Here is an 8,997-nt window from a genome sequence, read left to right as displayed (position 1 = left end):
GACAAGAAAACTGCAAGTTTTCTTTGTATCCCTACTCAGCAGTGGCTCTTGCATGTGTGTAACTCACTCTCTCCCGTGCCCATAGTAAGTTTTGGGTGACTCCATGATTAACAATCTTTTAAAATAAAACATTGAAAAGGTTATTTTAAGCATTTCAATCTATATTTTATTGAGCTGCAGTTTTCAGAAATTTTATTTTTCATTTCAGAGGAGTTTATCTTTTAAGAGTTGTGATTCTATGTTTGTTATGTTTATTATATTACAGCATTCTATTTACTGTATATTCACAACCCTGTGAGATTTAATGCCTCTAGAGCACTTCAGAAATCTATAAATAAACAATCTATCTAAATATATTTCCCATTTTAATAAAGTGGTGGTATGCATTTTTATTTTCTTTATAGTTCCTAACTCTTCCCACTCTAACTTTACACTATATTTACTTTAGCTCCATTTCACTTACCTTATTTCTAGTCCTTTCTTCTATTCCTAGTTACACTAGCAAACTAAGCAAAGGATGCATACTCTGCAAGTACAGTTCCATTCTAAATATGCTAGAAAATGCATGGACAATGTAGAACAAAAATGCAAAAACTCATAAGCTAAAACCAGACTTGGTCCATGATCCAAGTGGGGGACAGGGATGAGACATGACATCCTGTTGAGACCACTAGCCAGAAGCAGCTGAGATATTACACTCTATAAAAGCAGAAAATGTATGTTACACTATGTGCACCAGAACCACATCTCTGCAGTGGCACTCTGCAAAGAGGAGATCTTTAGTGTAGAACTGGTGAGAGACATACTATCTCCCAAAGACAATAGCAACAAACCTTTTAATATATTAAGTGGATCAAGATTGTAATCGTGCACACGGCAAACTTCTGCATACCTACTCAGAAGTAAGTTCCAGTATGTGTTACTGGACTGCGTTCTTAATGTGTTTTTTTTTAAAAAATAGAATCACTAAGGTGAAAACACATTTTATGGGGCTTTTCTTCAACGAAAAGTACTAAAAATCATTGAACAGCTATGATTTGCAAACCTCTTGAAAGATAGGGTTAAATGTTTTATGGCCATTCTATGTCACTTGAAAATTGTCTGTTGGGAAACTTTCTTGCAGATGTCCATCAGGACTGATGAATGAAAATGTTGCATTCATCTGCACCTAGGGTTGGCAAATGTGGACAACTAGACATTAGCCCCCTAGGAGACATGCTCTCTATAGCCCCTAAAGGTCATTTCAAACAATTTTGGGGAAGAAACCTTTTGGAGAAAAAATTGACCTCCAAGGGCCCCCAAAATGACCCTGATAGCCTTATGCAGCACGTAGGCTGCACTTTGCCTATCCTTGATCTACAGAGCCATAGAGACTTCAGCTATAAGCTCAGTGATAAATCACATGCTCTTCCTAAAGCAAATCCAAAGTTCAATAGCTACACTCTCAGGGACTGGGAAGGAATTAATGTCCTCAGAAGATAAGTGCTGGTCAGAATAGATAACATTGGGCCAGATGGACCAATGACCTGACTGAATATAAGGCAACTCTTTTAGGGTACTCAATATGTGCCTTTCATGCATCTTAGTTAATTACACCAAATTCTGATCTCTAAGGTGCAGTGAAGCACATAATGCACAAGGGTTCTTTTCTGATCCAACAAAAAGAAACATATTCATAATTTAAAAGAAACATTTGTATATAACAACTCTGAAACTGCAGCTCATAACCTGTGGCCTGTGGATCCTTAGGGAGGCCGCAATGTCCTCACAGGGGGTCTGTGGAGACTTGGAGGCTCAATCACCGACCCAGATGCTTTCTCCAGCCAACTGCCCTTCCTGCTCTGTCAGGTGCTACCACTGTCGGGTGCTACTCACGGGGGGGGGGGGTCACTCACTTGCCCTCCCTGCCTCTTTCTCCCATGACAGGGGTGCACATCAAGGCGCTAGACAAAGCAGAGAGAAGGATCCGGAGAGGGCAACCTGGGCAAGCAGTGGGGAGTAGAGCCCCCTCCCTCCCTCCTCTGCCAGGTGCCAGCACCACTACTATGCTTACTTTCCCTCCTTGCCTTTCTCCTGTGGCTGGAGCACACATGGAGGAAAAGGCAACCTAAGCCATCCCAAGCCAAGGTGTATAGTAACTGCAGTATTTGATGTACTTTAGGGTTTTAAATCTTAAAATTCTGGGGTCTGTGAAAACAAAAAATATTACAAGGGGTCCTTGGTAAAGAAATGGTTAAGAACCACTGCTCTGGACCAAAGACCTTTGTGCACATGAATGGGCATAGCACCTCTGCACACTCTCCTGGTTGACAAGAGGCAAAAGGTTCAGTTCCCTCCAGTTCCAAACACAGAGGCGATTTTAGCTGCACAAATCCTAAAGGATATGTGCATAAACACATATGTATTGATGTGCAGTCAACCCTGTAGTGCTGGATTTAAATGGATCTATCAAAAACCATTTGCAAAAATGTTTCTATGCAAAAAGCCATTTTGCTTCCTGGAAATGGCTGCAGTGAATTAACACATCAAATCACCTGGTCTCCTAGGGTGTAAAAAGCACCAAAGCACCTGAATGAGCAAATGACAAGCCTCAGTTAATATCCTATTCAATTTAGGTTTGGCTCCACGGCAAACCACCTGATAGAATATATGACAGAAGAGGATCACTGCATATCCACCCCCCCCCCATGTTTAGATTATTATGATTGGTAATGACACATGGGAGCCAGTATGGTGTAGTGATTTGAGTGTTGGACTATGACTCTGAAGACTGAGGTCTGATTCCCAGCTCGGCCATGAAACCCACTGGGTGACCCTGGGTAAGTCACATGGTCTCAGGCTCAGGTAAATGTAATGACAAACCTCCTCTAAATAAATTTTGCCAAGAAAATCAAATGACTTGAAGGCACACAACATACATACACAATGACAGATCTTGTGTCCCTTCAAAACCAGCCCTAAGGAAATCTATGTAGAATAATGGGAAACACCAGGCTGCATAAAAATCAGTTCATATCCACAGCAGGATGAGAAATATGCTTACTGAGATCAGACTTAGGGAACAGGACATAGTCAGGGACTACTAGCCAGAGAAATAGCAGTGTCAGAAGATAAGAAGTCAGGGATCAGAGCCAAAGCGCAGGGCAATGCAAAACTAGTAACTGGAGAAGAGGGTCAAAGCCAGGAGTGAAGAGTTAGAACAGAGCCAACATGAAGTCTGAGGTCATGATGTAGATCAAAGGTGACATCTAGGACACAGAGTAGCACAAAGGTAGTACATCTACTGTTTCAACTTAGGTCAGAGGGCAAAAATAATAATCAGACCAATGTTTAAGTTTGAGGTCCTTCAATGAAGCCAAATATTAATTAGGGAAAACGCTCCTGACAAGTAACTACCAACTTTTATAAACCTAACTTTAAAGGTTAGGGAAGGAATTCAATAAGCTCTTTGGACAAAGAGTCACATGCCACACTGTACCAGGGCATACCTTGCCCACTGATATACTGCTCCTCAGCTATATTGGAGCATGCTCCCCAAATTCCATAGGCTTCAGAAGTGGTTGATCAGACCACATGTGGGATCCTCATGGAAGTGAGCTCTAGGAGGCTTACTCAGCTTTTTGTATCACCTTCAGTATTTGAATGAAGCAGTGAGGAACTAAGAGTGACTGAGACAGAAACATAAAAAAGAGCTTTGTGAAACTGGCCTCATGTATAGAAGTGATTTATAATGGTGTATATTAACCTTGCAATCATTAGCAACACTTAGGATGCAATCGTATGCATGCTTACCTGGGAATAAGTGCCACTGAACTCAATGGAGCTTACTTCTGATTAGACATGTATAGGAGTGCACTCTACCTAACTTGGAAGCAAATTCTACTTTATTCAATGTTCACCACCAGGAAGCAAGATTTGTTTGTTTGTTTATTATTTTAGGGTACATAATTCTACATATTACATCTGCAAGAAAATTGAGTAGCATCAGTCAATACACAGGATGATTCTTCTGGGTCTCCAGATACAATAGCAGATATATAACTAGTTGGTTTTGTTCCACAAGCAGTTGAAGTGGCCTACAGTTGATTTTTTTGCTATTTTAAGAATCATTGCCCTTATTTTGGGATAAACTGAGCCAAAACTCATTCTTGATGGGATAAACTGGTAGACACTGAAATCAATAGAACTTGTTAGTCTTGGCTAAAATGTCATACCGATTTTAGTTATTTTGCTATAAACTGCAGGGACTGGAAATGTCCCCTTTTCTGATAATAACTCCCAGACTTCTGCAGCCAGCATGATCATCCAAAAGGTAACTTTTTAAAACTATGTTGGGTATGACTAAATCCAGATTTGGCTCATGATGTTTGGGGGCAAGATGGATCTAGAATGTATGCCATATTTGCTTAGCAATTGTCTACACCTAGTTGAATAGCTTCAAATGGCACTTAAACTTTAATTACAGGTGATTTATTACTCATATCCCACTTTCTGCCATTGTACTCAATACCACTTTACAACAAAAGAAGTGTAAATACTTTGAAAAAATGCATTTAAATACAACTGGTCACACAATGAAAACAAACAATTCACATATAATATATAAAAATGAGGTAAGGATAAAAACTGTATAGAATTGCAATGTCATTATAGTTTCCCACATGTAAATATTTATCAAGATGTTCTCCAAAATCTATTTATTTTAGATCAAATTTTGAGTCTATGGAAATGTACTGTAACTTCTGCCAAGCTAAGGCTTTCTGTAATTTAAGTAACTTCAAAAGTTTCATCCTTTTATAATAACTGTTCATGAAAAAGTCATGAAAAGAATATAGCAGAAGAGCCACTTTGAATGATTTCCAACTGTTTCAGCAATGACCTATCAACTACCCACTTCTCTCCCCGCCCCTCAATCTTTTTTTTAAGGATCCTGGCATCTGAAACTTCAGAGGATATAAGGACTGACTTCTTTTATATGAACAAAGGATGTAAAGATACAAATGCCATACACAATACTGAAAAGAGAAACACACTGAAATTGCTTTTTATTAGTGTTCTTGTACTTCCTAATTAAAGACATCAGGTAAGAATACATTTGGTTCACTTTGTGAGTTAAAATTCTTTCTCCCCATGCATATGAAAATAAAACAGTACAAAATAACTTAGGAATTCAGCTGCTATGTAGCAAGGACAAACAATATGCAATATTAAACAAATCCTGCAGCCAGCATAGGGACTTCTGAAAACATAAGAAAGAATATGTTGGCATACTGCTTTGCCCCCCCCCCGCGCATGTTGCAGTGCATGTAGTGCATTAAAGAATACATGCTGTTCTGAATAAACCTTAATTCAGGAAGAGAGACTTCGGGTTTCCATTCAAAATGCCTGAAAATGGAAAATTGTGCTCACAAGGGCTTTTCAAGTGCATTATTCATTGCATGGCAAATCCCCAAAAAACATTTTAAAGTTCATGTTTATGAACATGTGTTGGAAGAAGCATGCCAAATTGTAGTGTTTCTTTTTTAAAAATCAAAACAGTTTATTTATTTATTTATTAAAAAACAATGTTTAAAATCATTTCTTACCATTCTCTGATTCTATTAAGACTTAGGGGTGCACTTTCTCTCTGGCAGGACAAAGAGAATACTCTGTAAAGAATTAAAATGTACAAAGAGGGAAAATTCTCAAATCATCATGTCAACTCAAAAAAAAAAAATGTGATTTGCCATACAGCAACAACAAAAAACACCAAACAAACAAGAAAATCAATTGTTATGCTCAAAAGTTTGCAAATCAATCTACCCAGAAGTCTTTTCCCCATCACATTTCTTTATACTTCAGTGGTCTACAGGCTTAAACACAGGACAAAGGAATCCCTCTGACACCTGGACCTGCAAAACCTTCATGCAATTCTTAGGGCAGAGTGAGTGCACCTCTTTAAAGTGCGCTACACTAATGCTGAACCCTCTTTAAAAATCAGAGAAGACAAAAAATAGTGCATTCCCTGCCAACTGCATAGCTTGCCTATTGTTCTCAGATACACTGCCAGCTGTTTCCTTCAACACACACACACACACACACACACACAGAAGATAGCAGTATTACAGTCACACTTTCACAACGTAACAGTCCGGAGAGGGGATATTTTTGGAAATGGCACTGCATTGCATAACCTTAGCTCTCTCTCTCTCAAGCACTGAGCACCAGCTTCCACCTCTCCTTTCAGAGAAGAATATTAACTTTAACCACATTTTGTCCAAGAATCCTGTTTCAATCAGTTGCAAGAAAATCTCCCTGATTTCCAGCTTGCAAGAGACTGATTCAATGGCCACAAAGTCATTCTCTCTCTCTCTCTCTCTCTCTCTCTCTCTCTTAAATGTACAGCTCAAAACTTCTATTTCACCATATATTTTTTTAGTTTGAGCAAGAAAGTGTTACAGGGATTAAAATTAGTTTGGGGAAAAAAAATTTCAGTTGCAATTTTTAAAAAATCATGAAAATATAGTACATTAAAACAGGAGAGTTTGCCCAGTCTGCGCAGAAATTGCATAACTGGACAAAAAACCCCAATAATAATATTCGCATCGGGCTTAAAACTGCTGCCTATGTACATTTTGGAGAAAGCTGTTGCAGGAAGAAAGAAAGCTTGCTTCTAAAAATACACCCAAGACAAGGCAAGCATTAAAAAAAAAGCCCAAGCTTCAAAAACCCTCCCTTTCTGCAGAAAAAAAAAAACCCCAAAGAGTTGAAGTACATAGGAGACAACACTGTCTCCTTCTCCATAAAAGCCCTTCTTTGGAAAACATGGAGCAAAGAAGGAGAGAAAGAATAACAATAATGAAAGGACACTGGGAGGGAATCCCAGCGACCTCACTAAAAAGACACAAAAGACACACATCCAGCTCTCTGTGTAAGGAAGGGAAAGGACACAAAAGAAAGGAAAGCAAAACAGAGACTAGACAGAGAGAGAGCAATATGTATATTTTTCATGGCTGTGCATGGAGGAGGAAGGGGGAAATGTATATGTATACTTACAGACACAAAGCCCCTGCTCCCTTCTCCCTGGCTGTCCTTTCTACATGCTCTGCAACACAAATGTGGCATTAAAAAGGGCAGCATGCTACAGAAGGGAATTTATAGAAGGGGGAAGGGAGGGAGAGAGAGAGAGAGAGAGAGAGAAAGAGAGCTGGGGAAAGGGGTGTGGGGAGGAGGAGGAGGAGGAATGCCTGCACCTCGTTCTGGAAAAGGGGACGGTGGGGGGGGGGAGAGCAAAGTGGGTGGGGGAGCAGCCAAAGAAGGGGGGAAGAGGAGGAGGAATCGCTCTCTCTCTCTCTCTTTCTCTCTCTGGTTGTGCTGGCTGTGGAACAATGAGCTAATTCTAAAGGGGGCTGGCGGGAAGCCAAAGGTCCTTTCCTCACATACACACACACACACACACACACACATATATATATATGCACATGCATATATACATACACATAAACACACATACGCATACATACATATATACAGACACACACATACATATACACACACGCGCACACACGCACCCCCTCCCCCTTTTGCTGCTGCAGAGCCAGACTGCTTAGTCTGCAATAATCCCTCCCTTCAAGGCAGCCCCCCTTTTGGGCTCCTTGTCTAGCAGCCCTTGAGCAGAGCGGGGCTCTCTCTGGGGCAATAATGTGGGGGATGCCTGGAGGGCGGTGGGGCAGCCCCACTGTCTCCTCCACTTGGCCTCATTCTCTTGTCTCAGGACTAGTCTGGGAAGAAGCACACAAATAAGGAGGGCAACCATTGGTGAACTCAGCTGCCATTCACCCTCCCTAATCCCCCCCCACAGCAGGGTCACCCCAAGAGAGGAGGGCCAGGCCCCGCAAAATAATGGGGGACCTTCCATTCAAAAATGTGGGACGTGACGTGACACAACAAAAGCTCAAAGCACTCACACAGAAATGTAACCCCATGCTCCTGCTCAAAATGGAGGGCACTGTGGAGTTAGTTTCTCCTAGGTTGAAATGGGGGACATGTCCTGGAAAAGGAGGACCTCTGGTCACTCCGAGGCCAGAGAAAAGCTAACGCAAGAGTCCCCGAAGTGTAATTTCATGGTTCTTAATTCTTCTCAAAAGGGAGGACACCTTTGATATTCTTCCTGGGCAGAAGGTTGACATGGAGGACGTGTCCTGGAAAAAGAGGACGTCTGGTCATCCTGGGGTCAAGGGGGCCAGAGGTCAGAAAGGCCAAGGAGGACAAGGCACCGCAAAATGGAGGACACTCGAGAGAGAAAAACAAAAGCTCGAAACACACAGAAATGTAATTCCACGCTTCTTAGGCGTTGCTCAAAATGGAGGACGCTTTTGCAATTCCTTCTGGGCAGGAGGATGAAATGGAGGACACTTCCCGGAAAAGGAGGACCTCCGGTCACCCTGAACCAGAGGTCAGGCCTAAATAGGTGGGAAAGGCACCGCAAAATGGAGGGCATTCAAGGGGGGGAAATGGAGGGCGTGACTAAATAGAAAAGTTAATACAAGACTCCTAAAAATATAAATGCATGCTTCTTAGTCCTGCTCAAAAGGGAGGACACTTGGGGGATTCCTCCTGGGATGAAATGGAGGACGCGTCCTGGAAAAGGAGGACGCCGGGCCAGCCTTGCTTTCCAGACAGCTAATCCAGAGCAGGGAAGGCGGGAGGCTGGCCAGGGCCAGGCGCCAGGTTGGAGAAAGGAGGGAAGGGGGTGGCTAGCCGGGTGTGGAGCTGGAAGAGAGAGAGAGAGAGAGGCCTCGGAGGAGGAGGAGGACAGCAGCCGCCACAGATACTGTAACCATAGCCCTTGCAGCAAGAGCAGCAGCAGAGGGCATTTGAGGAGACTGGGCGGGAGGCAGGGAAGCAGCTGGCTCTTGGCTTGCTCCTCTGCTCCCTGCCTCTCGTCCTGCTGGAGAGAAAATGGTGCGCAAAGGCTGGGAAGAAGAGGGGAAGAGCACAGCCAGCCAGAGGAAGGGA

The sequence above is a fragment of the Sceloporus undulatus genome, chromosome 2 (assembly GCF_019175285.1).
Source record: "Sceloporus undulatus isolate JIND9_A2432 ecotype Alabama chromosome 2, SceUnd_v1.1, whole genome shotgun sequence".
NCBI classification, from domain to species: Eukaryota; Metazoa; Chordata; class Lepidosauria; order Squamata; family Phrynosomatidae; genus Sceloporus; species Sceloporus undulatus.
Note: the sequence above shows the minus strand (reverse complement) of the source record.